This window comes from Tachyglossus aculeatus, chromosome 9 (assembly GCF_015852505.1).
Source record: "Tachyglossus aculeatus isolate mTacAcu1 chromosome 9, mTacAcu1.pri, whole genome shotgun sequence".
In the NCBI taxonomy this organism is placed as follows: domain Eukaryota; kingdom Metazoa; phylum Chordata; class Mammalia; order Monotremata; family Tachyglossidae; genus Tachyglossus; species Tachyglossus aculeatus.
Genome location: NC_052074.1, coordinates 64,951,311 through 64,962,241, shown reverse-complemented (window position 1 = coordinate 64,962,241; position 10,931 = coordinate 64,951,311).

The following is a 10,931-nucleotide window of genomic DNA, read 5'->3' as shown; positions in this document are numbered from 1 at the left end:
GCTGGGAAGGTGGAACCGACGGGATTGGGTACGTGGGCCGAATGAGAGAGGGGAGAGTCGATAACCTTGAGGGGACGGGCTCGCGAGGGGTTGATAAGGTTGAATTTATTCATTCAATCGTATTTATTGAGTGCTTACTGTGTGCGGAGCACTGGACTCCGCGCTTGGCAACATCTAGAGACGGTCCCTACCCAAAAGCGGGCTCACAGGCTAGAAGGGGGAGACAGACGACAAAACCAAACATGGAGACGGGTGTCAAGTCGTCCGAACAAATAGAATTAAAGCTAAATGTGCATCATTAACAAAATAAATAGAATAGTAAATACGGACAAGTAAAATAATCTGGACATATATACAGGTGCTGTAGGGAGGGGAAAGAGGTATTCATTCAGTCAATCGTGTCAATTGTATTTATTGAGCGCTTACTGTGTGCAGAGCACTGTACTAAGCGCTGGGGAAGTACAAGTTGGCAAATCCAGGCTTGTGTTTGGATTTGCTCCTTTTATTCACCCAATGCTCAGCCCCATAGCACGGATATACGTAGCCAAACTATAGGTTACTGTCTGCTTCCCCCTCTAGGTTGTCAGCTCCTTACGGGCAGGGAATGCGTCTACCAACTCTGCTATATTGTATCCATTCAATCGTATTTATTGAGCGCTTACTCTGCACTGGACTAAGCGCTTGGGAAGTCCAAGTCGGCAACATCGAGAGCCGGTCCCTACCCAACAACGGGCTCACGGTCTAGAAGGGGGAGGCGGACGACAAAACAAGACACGTGGATGGGCGTCAAGTCATCAGAATAAATAGAAGTAAAGCTAGACGCACATCATTAACAAAATAAATAGAATAGTAAATGTGGACAAGTAAAATAAATAGTCATAAATCTGTACAACATATATACAGGTGCTGTGGGGAGGGGAAGGAGATAGGGCAGGTGGGTGGGGAGGAGGAGAGGAAAAAGCGCGCTCATTCATTCATTCATTCATTCAGTCGTATTTATTGAGCGCTTACTGTGTGCAGAGCACTGTACTAAGCGCTTGGGAAAAACAAATTGGCAACATATAGAGACGGTCCCTACCCAACAGTGGACTCACAGTCTAGGGCCACCCATTCATTCATTCCATTGTATTTATTGAGCGCTTACTGTGTGCAGAGCCTACCCAATCAATCAATCAATCAGTCGTATTTATTGAGCGCTTACTATGTGCAGAGCACTGTACTAAGCGCTTGGGAAGTACAAATTGGCAACACATAGAGACAGTCCCTACCCAACAGTGGGCTCACAGTCTAAAAGGGGGAGACAGAGAACAAAACCAAACATACCAACAAAATAAAATAAATAGGATAGAAATGTACAAGTAAAATAAATAAATAGAGTAATGAATATGTACCCAACAGCGGGCTCACAGTCTAGAAGGGGGAGACAGAGATCAAAATAAAACGTATCGACAAAATAAAATAAATAGAATAAATATGTACAAATAAAATAGAGTAATAAATCTGTACAAACATATATACATATATGCAGGTACTGTGGGGAGGGGAAGGAGGTGGGGAGAAGGGGGAGAGAAAGGAGGGGGCTCAGTCTGGGAAGGCCTCTTGGAGGAGGTGAGCTCCCACTAGGGCTTTGTAGTCAGTCAATCATATTTAATGAATAATAATAATACTAATAATGGAATTTATTAAGCGCTTACTCTGTGCAAAGCACTGTTCTAAGCTCTGGGGAGGCTACAAGGCAATCAGGTTGTCCCACGGGGGGCTCACAGTCTTCATCCCCATTTTCCAGATGAGGTAACTGAGGCCCAGAGAATGATAATAATTATGATGGCGTTTATTAAGCGCTTACTATGTGCAAAGCACTAGTTCTAAGCACTGGGGAGGTTACAAGGTGATCAGGTTGTCCCATGAGGGGCTCAAAATCTTCATCCCTATTTTCCAGATGAGGTAACTGAGGCCCAGAGAATAATAATAATAATAATGATGATGGCATTTATTAAGCACTTACTATGTGCCAAGCACTGTTCTAAGCACTGGGGAGGTTACAAGGTGATCAGCTTGTCCCACGAGAGGCTCACAGTTTTAATCCCCATTTTCCAGATGAGGTAACTGAGGCCCAGAGAATAATAATAATAATAATAATGATGGCATTTATTAAGCGCTTACTATGTGCCAAGCACTGTTCTAAGCGCTGGGGAGTTTACGAGGTGATCAGGTTGTCCCACGAGGGGCTCACAGTTTTAATCCCCATTTTCCAGTTGAGGGAACTGAGGCCCAGAGATGTGAAGCGACTTGTCCAAAGTCACACAGCTGACAAGCGGCGGAGCCGGGATTGGAACCCGTGACCTCGGACTCCAAAGCCCGGGCTCTTTCCACTGAGCCACGCTTTACTGTGTGCAGAGCACTGGATTAATCACTCGGGAGAGCCTGATGATACAACAGTAAACACACCCTCTTCGCTCACTATGAGTTTAACGTCTAGAGGGGGAGGCGCACAATAAATAAATCCGTTTTAGATTTATTTACTGAAGCGCTGTGGGGCTGGGAGAGGGGATGAATGGAGGGAGCGAAGGCGATGGAGGAGGGTGTCGGGGGAGAAGAAAGGAGGGCTTACTTAGGGAAGGCCACCTGAAGGAGGTGGGCCTTCAATAAGCCTTGGAAAGAGGGGGAGAATAATTGTCTATCAAATAGGAGGAGGGTGGGAGGCGTCCAGTCCAGAGGCGGGATGGGGGCGAGATAGAGAAGATTGAGGTACAGTGAGATGGTTAGTGTTGGAGCGAACTGTGTGGTCTGGGTTGTAATCATCATCATAATAATGATGATGGCATTTATTAAGCGCTTACTATGTGCCAGGCACTGTTCTAAGCGCCGGGGAGGTGACCAGGTAGTCCCACGGGGGGCTCACAGTCTTCATCCCCATTTTCCAGATGAGGGAACTGAGGCCCAGAGAATAATAAAAATAATAATGGTATTTGTTAAGCGCTTACTATGTGCCAAGCACTGTTCTAAGCGCCGGGGAGGATACAAGGAGATCAGGTTGTCCCACGGGAGGCTCCCAGTCTTCATCCCCAATTTCCAGATGAGGGAACTGAGGCCCAGAGAATAATAATTATAATAATAATGGTGGTATTTGTTAAGCGCTTACTATGTGCCAAGCACTGTTCTAAGCGCCGGGGAGGATAAAAGGCGATCAGGTTGTCCCACGGGGGGCTCACAGTCTTCATCCCCATTTTCCAGATGAGGGAACTGAGGCCCAGAGAATAATAATTATAATAATGATGATGGTATTTGTTAAGTGCTTACTATGTGCCAAACACTGTTCTAAGCGCCGGGGAGGATAAAAGGTGATCAGGTTGTCCCACGGGGGGCTCCCAGTCTTCATCCCCATTTTCCAGATGAGGGAACCTCAGCCCAGAGAAGTGAAGCGACTTGCCCAGTCACCCAGCGGACAAGCGGCAGAGCCGGGATTTGAACCCAGGACCTCTGACTCTAAAGCCCAGGCTCTTTCCACCGAGCCACGCTGCTTCTCTAGGAGGAGGAGGAGAGCAGTGAGGTGGAGTGGGGGCAGTTTTTTGGAGTAGTGCTTTGCAGGTAGTAAGCACTCAATAAATATGATTTGTTGATTGAATGATTTGATAGGCGGGAGGGCGTTGGAGGCTGTGGAGAGAGCTTTGCCAGTGGACTGTGAGTCCATTGGTGGGTAGGGACCATCTCTAGATATTGTCGGCTTGTACTTCCCAAGCGCTTAGTACAGTGCTCTGCACACAGTAAGCACTCAATAAATATGATTGAGTGAATGAATGAACAAATACCAACATTATTATTATTATTACCCAACAGCAGGCTCACGTGCAGCCCATTAGAGGAGTTAAGGCTGGAATTTTTGTGGCACAAATTAAGAGCGTTAGTTGGAACACTGGGATCTTAACAAATGAAATGTTAAATTTCTTTTTTACTAAAAAAAGAATATTATTTCCTTGACTTCTAGACTGTGAGCCTGTTGTTGGGTAGGGACCGTCCCTATCTGTTGCCGTCTTGTACTTCCCAAGCACTTAGTACAGTGCTCTGCGCACAGTAAGCGCTCAATAAATACGATTGAATGAATGAATGAATGAACAAATACCAACATTATTATTATTACTATTATTATAACCCAACAACGGGCTCATATGCAGCCAGTTAGAGGAGTTAAGGCCGGAATTTTTGAGCGTTAATTGAAACACTGGGATCTTAAATGGAATGTTGTGTCTTTTTTACTAAAAGTGAATATTTTTCCTTGACTTCTAGACTGTGAGCCCGTTGTTGGGTAGGGACCGGCTCTATCTGTTGCCGACTTGTGCTTTCCAAGCGCTTAGTACAGTGCTCTGCACACAGTAAGCGCTCAATAAATACGATGGAATGAATGAATGAATGAATGACTACTTTAAAACACATCCAGCTTCGACTTTAGATTAATATCGCCACCTGGTGGTAGTTTGTCAAAAATGCTTATTAATAATGATAATAATGATAATAATAATAATAATGATGGCATTTGTTAAGCGCTCATTATGTGCAAAGCAATAATAATGATGGCATTTGTTAAGCGCTTACTATGTGCCAAGCACTGTTCTAAGCGCTGCGGGGGCTACAAGGTGATCAGGTTGTCCCACTTGGGGCTCACAGTCTTCATCCCCATTTTCCAGATGAGGTCACTGAGGCCCAGAGATGTTAAGTGGCTTGCCCAAGGTCACCCAGCTGACAAGTGGCGGAGCCGGGATTCGAACTCATGACCTCGGACTCCCAAACCCGGGCTCTTTCCACTGAGCCACAGTGCTTCCCCTAAAGACTGAGCCCCTCATGGGACAACCTGGTCACCTTGTATCCCCCCCTCCCCAGCGCTTAGAACAGTGCTTTGCACATAGTAAGTGCTTAATAAATGCCAGGATTATTATTATTATTATTATTATTACTATAGGGATGGAGTGACATTAATCTAAAGAAATGACAGATGCGGACGTAAGCGGGGTGGGGCGTGAGGAAAGGGAGTGAGTCAGGGCGACGGAGGAGGGAGCGGGAGAGGAGGAAAGGAGGGCTGAATCAGGGAAGGCCTCTTGGAGGAGATGGGCCTTCAATAAGGCTTTGAAGTTGGGGAGAGATTATCGGATATGAGGAGGAAGGCAGAGAAGCGGCGTGGCTCAGTGGAAACAGCCCGGGCTTTGGAGTCATGGGTTCAAATCCTGGCTCCGCCAACTGTCGGCTGTGTGACTCAGGGCAAGTCACTTCACTTCTCTGGGCCTCAGTTCCCTCCTCTGTAAAATGGGGATGAAGACCGGGAGCCCCCCGGGGGACAACTTGATCACCTTGTAACCTCCCCAGCGCTTAGAACAGGGCTTTGCACATAGTAAGCGCTTAACAAATGCATCATTATTATTATCTGTAAAATGGGGATGAAGACCGTGAGCCCCCCGGGGGACAACTTGATCACCTTGTAACCTCCCCAGCGCTTAGACAGTGCTGGGCACATACTAAGTGCTTAACAAATGCCATCATTAATATTATTATTATCTGTAAAATGGGGATGAAGACTGTGAGCCCCCCGTGGGACAACCTGATCACCCTATAACCTCCCCAGTGCCTAGAACAGCGCTTTGCACATAGTAAGCACTTCATAAGTGTCATCATCATTATTATCATCTGTAAAATGGGGATGAAGACTGTGAGCCCCCGTGAGACAACCTGATCACCCTGTAACCTCCCCAGGGCTTAGAACAGTTGTGGAGTTTTTTGCGTTTCTATGACTCGGTTTCCTCTGTATTCTACTGAAGTCTAATCAGAGGTGTGGCATTCCTCACCTAGGCATTTCCAAGCGTATAAAAAGAGATCTCCACACTTTAATAGAGGGAAGGGAATTGAAACTGCCCACTCTAAAGTATTTTCAATTTCTCTGTGATTGAAATGAGCTCTGGACCGAAAGCACATATTCACTCAAGTTTATCGTCTGCTCGATGGAGACCTCGGTGTGCTACGAAATTTCCAAATGTCCCCAGAACGTACGGACTTGTGGAACGAGATTTTATTTTCCTCTCCGTACCGCTAAATTATCGCTCTTAATTCAGGTTCAGGCAGACATTTCGAGATCACCTCACGCGGGTATTCTCAGAGAACATTTTTATAATTGCGGGGCTCACAAGAAGGTATCGTTTTCATTCATTCAGTCAATCATATTTATTGAGCTCTTAATGTGTGCAGAGCATTGATCTAAGCGCTTGGGAAGTACAAGTTGGCAACATATAGAGTACTGCTCTACTTTAAGGAGAAAACGTGCCTAATCGCGATGCTGCTGATTTTTAAAAATGATATTTGTTGATAATAATGATAGTTGTTAAGCGCTTACTATGTGCTAATCACCGGCGGGGGGGATACAAGGTAATCAGGTTGTCCCACGTTGGGCTCATAATCTTAATCCCCATTGTACAGATGAGGTAACTGAGGCACAGAGAAATGGAGTGACTTGCCCACGGTCACCCAGCAGACGTGTGGCGGAGCCGGGATTCGAACCCAGGACCCCTGGCTCCGAAGCGGGGGCTCCTTCCACTGAGCCACGCTGCTCCTGGAATCATTGGTGACCTTCGAGAGGGCAGTTTCTGTGGAGTGAAGGGGGCAGAAGCCAGATCGAAGGAAGTCAAGGTTAGGGAAGGGAGGAAGGGAAGAGGAGGAAGTAAATGTAGGAATTTGGAGGGAAATGGTAGGAGGGAGATGGGTATTCATTCATTCATTCATTCAATCGTATTTATTGAGCGCTTACTGTGTGCAGAGCACTGTACTAAGCACTTGTGTAGTCATGGGAGGGTTTTTTTTTTTGGACAGTAGAGACACGAGCGTGTTTGAAAGCAGCGGAGAAAAAACCATCGGAGAGCGAACGTTTGAAGATGGCCGTCAGGGAGGGAAGACGGGAAGGGGCCAGAGCTTTGATAAAGGGTTAGAGGAGATGGATTTTGAGAGAAGGCAGAAGAGCTCCTCTTCAGATCCTGCCGGGAAAGATGGGAAAGTTGAAGAAGGGGCAGGAAAGTGGAGGGGCTTTGGAGGAGCAGAGGAGATTTTCGAGAGATCCCCCCTGATGGAGTCAGGGTTCTCGATGAAATACCGGCCTGGGCATTAGGGGCAAGAGATGGGGAGGCGAAGGGTTTGAGGAGGAATTAAACATCCGAAACAACGGGCAGCGTGGCTCAGTGGAAGGAGCCCGGGCTTGGGACTCAGAGGTCATTGGTTCGAATCCCGACTCCGCCAATTGTCAGCTGTGTGACTTTGGGCAAGTCACTTCACTTCTCTGGGCCTCAGTTCCCTCATCTGTAAAATGGGGATGAAAACTGTGAGCCCCCCCATGGGACAACCTGATCACCTTGTAACCTCCCCAGTGCTTAGAACAGTGCTTTGCACGTAGTAAGCGCTAAATAAATGCCATTATTATTATTATTATTGGGACTCAGAGGTCACTGGTTCGAATCCCAGCTCCCCCACTTGTCAGCTCTGTGACCTCGGGCAAGCCACTTAACTTCTCTGGGCCTCAGTTCCCTCATCTGGAAAATGGGGATTAAGACTGTGAGCCCCCAGTGGGACCTCATCACCTCGTATCCCCCAGTGCTTAGAACAGTGCTTTGCCCATAGCAAGTGCTTAACACATACCGTTATTATTATTATTAACAGGGGTGGGCAGTCTGTGCGGGTGCCAATAAGGATGGAGAAATAATTCTTCCGAGGCGAGGACAGAATTAAAGCAGGCAAGGAAGAACTGTGTGGCTTTGGGCAAGTCACTTCTCTGTGCCTCAGTTCCCTCATTTGGAAAATGGGGATGAAGACTGTGAGCCCCCGTGGGACAACCTGATCTCCTTGTAACCTCCCCACGCTTAGAACAGTGCTTTGCACATAGTAAGCGCTTAATAAATGCCATTATTATTATTATTGTTATTGTATCCCCCAGTGCTTAGAACATTGCGTTGCCCATAGTAAGCGCTTAATAAATGCCATTATTATTATTATTATTATTATTATTGTATCTCCCAGTGCTTAGAACAGTGCGTTGCACATAGTAAGCACCTAACAAATGCCATTATTAATATTATTATTATTATTATTATTATTATTATTATTATTACATCCACATTTCTGTCAGCAGCCCTCTGCAGTTCTTGCCCAGGAGTGAACAGAGTGGATGGTGGAGGCGATTCAGGGCTGTGGGTTAATCAGTCAATCAATCAATCAATCGTATTTATTGAGCGCTTACTGTGTGCGGAGCACTGGACTAAGCGCTTGGGAAGCGCTTAGTCCAGTGCTCCGCACACAGTAAGCGCTCAATAAATACGATTGAATGAATGAATGCATCTAGCTTTATTTCTATTTATTCTGATGACTTGACACCCAACCACATGTTCTGTTTTGTTGTCCGTCTCCCCCTCCTAGACTGTGAGCCCGTTCTCTAGATGTTGCCAACTTCTACTTCCCAAGCGCTTAGTCCAGTGCTCCGCACCCAGTAAGCGCTCAATAAATACGACTGAATGAAAGAATGAATGAACAAATGCCATCATTATTTTTATTACAGAGCCACATATATACGTAATGCAGAAGAAGAGGACATAGAATGAGGGCCTCTTGGAGGAGATTTGATTTTAGGAGGATTGGAAGGTGCGGAGAGAATGGTGATGATCTGTTAAAATAAGATGGGAGTGGGAATTCTGGACCCGTGGGAGGATGTGGACAAGGGATTGATGACTAGATGGAAGAATGTGAAAGGTGCAGGATAATAATAATAATAATAATAATAATAACATTTGTTAAGTACTTACTATGTTCCAAGCACTGTTCTAAGCGCTGGGGGGATACAAGGTGATCACATTGTCCCACATGGGGCTCACAGTCTTATTCCCCATTTTCCAGATGAGGGAACTGAGGCCCAGAGAAGTGAAGTGACTTGCCCAAAGTCACACAGCTGACAAGTGGCGGAGCCGGGATTTGAACCCATGACCTCTGACTCCAAAACCCGGGCTCTTTCCACTGAACCTCGCTGCTTCTCTGTGGGATGTGGGCAAGGGATTGATGACTAGAAAGAATAATGTGAAAGGTGCAGAATAATAATAATAATAATAATAATAATGACATTTAAGTGCTTACTATCTACCAAGCACTGTTCTAAGCGCTGGGGAGGATACCAGGTGATCAGGTTGTCCCACGGGGGGCTCACAGTCTTCATCCCCATTTTCCAGATGAGGGAACTGAGGCCCAGAGAAGTGAAGTGGCTTGCCCAAAGTCACACAGCGGACAAGTGGCGGAGCCGGGATTTGAACCCATGACCTCTGACTCCCAAGCCCGGGCTCTACCCACTGAGCCACGCTTAGATGCGTAGAGAGGATAGATCAGAACGAATGCCGTCATCATCGTCATCGTAGGCCTGAGAGTCCGAAGGTCATGGGTTCTAATCCCAGCTCTACCACTTGTCTGCTGTGTGACCTTGGGCCAGTCACTTCACTTCTCTGTGCCTCAGTTTCCTCATCTGTACAATGGGGATTGAGACTGCGAGCCCCACGTGGGACAGGGACTGTGTCCACCCCGATTTGCTCATATCCACCCCTGCGCTTAGTATAGTGCGTGGCACTCAGTAAGCGCTTAACAAATACCACGATTAATTATGAAGTGAGTTCTACTTCTCAAAGTGAATGCGTTAGATCGTCAGTCCTTGGATCTAAGGGAAGGCACTCTGGAAGGAGACAATGATGCCAACTGCAAAATTTAAAAAAGTCACATTGTGGATTGTGATCAATTTTTAATGCCATTTTACTCGTTCCTCCAGGCAAAACACTAAAGTCGATAGTTTGAGCCAAGGCACTAAATTTTGAAATTTGGAATTCTTTTGACTTCCCCGTAACTCTCGTTATTAGTATTTCAGCCTTCTCAGATTAAAATGGATGGTAACTCTCGTTACTGGTATTTCAGCCTTCACAGGGTATTTGGTACGGTGTTTCAAACAACCGTCTTGTACTTCCCAAGCGCTTAGTACAGTGCTCTGCACACAGTAAGCGCTCAATAAATACGATTGAATGAATGAGCTGTCAAGTCAATAATCAATTCATGATATTTATTGAACGCTTCTTGTGGGCAGAGGACTGTACTAAATACTTGGGAGAGTACAATACAATAATAATAATAATTATGGTGGTATTTATTAAGCGTTTACTATGTGCCAAGCACTGTTCTAAGCGCTGGGGAGGTTACAAGGTGATCAGGTTGTCTCACGGGGGGCTCACAGTCTTAATCCCCGTTTTCCAGATGAGGCAACTGAGGCCCAGAGAAGTGAAGTGACTTGCCCAAAGTCACACAGCTGGCAATTGGCGGAGCCGGGATTTGAACCCATGGCCTCTGACTCCAAATCCCAGGCTCTTTCCTCTGAGCCACGCTATATTTGTTACTCTATTTATTTATTTATTTATTTATTTATTTATTTATTTATTTATTTATTTATTTTACTTGTACATATCTATTCTATTTATTTTATTTTGTCAGTATGTTTGGTTTTCTTCTCTGTCTCCCCCTTTTAGACTGTGAGCCCACTGTTGGGTAGGGACCGTCTCTAGATGTTGCCAACTTGTACTTCCCAAGCGCTTAGTACAGTGCTCTGCACACAGTAAGCGCTCAATAAATACGATTGATGATGATAATGAAGTTCGTAGACACGTTCCCTACCCACGAGGAGTTTACAGTCTGGAGGACCAGTTTGCAGTCAGAACTGAGAGATTCCTGAAGAGGAGAAAGAATGTTGCGTTTCTGTATTTTTTCAGAACGAAATCTTTCTACAGTTTTGTGGGTTAAATAGTTTTTGTGGGTTAAATAGGCCATCAGAAATGGTCGCTTTAAAGCAGTGCAACCCTGTGGAAAGATCGTGAGCTTGGGAGTCAGAGGACCTG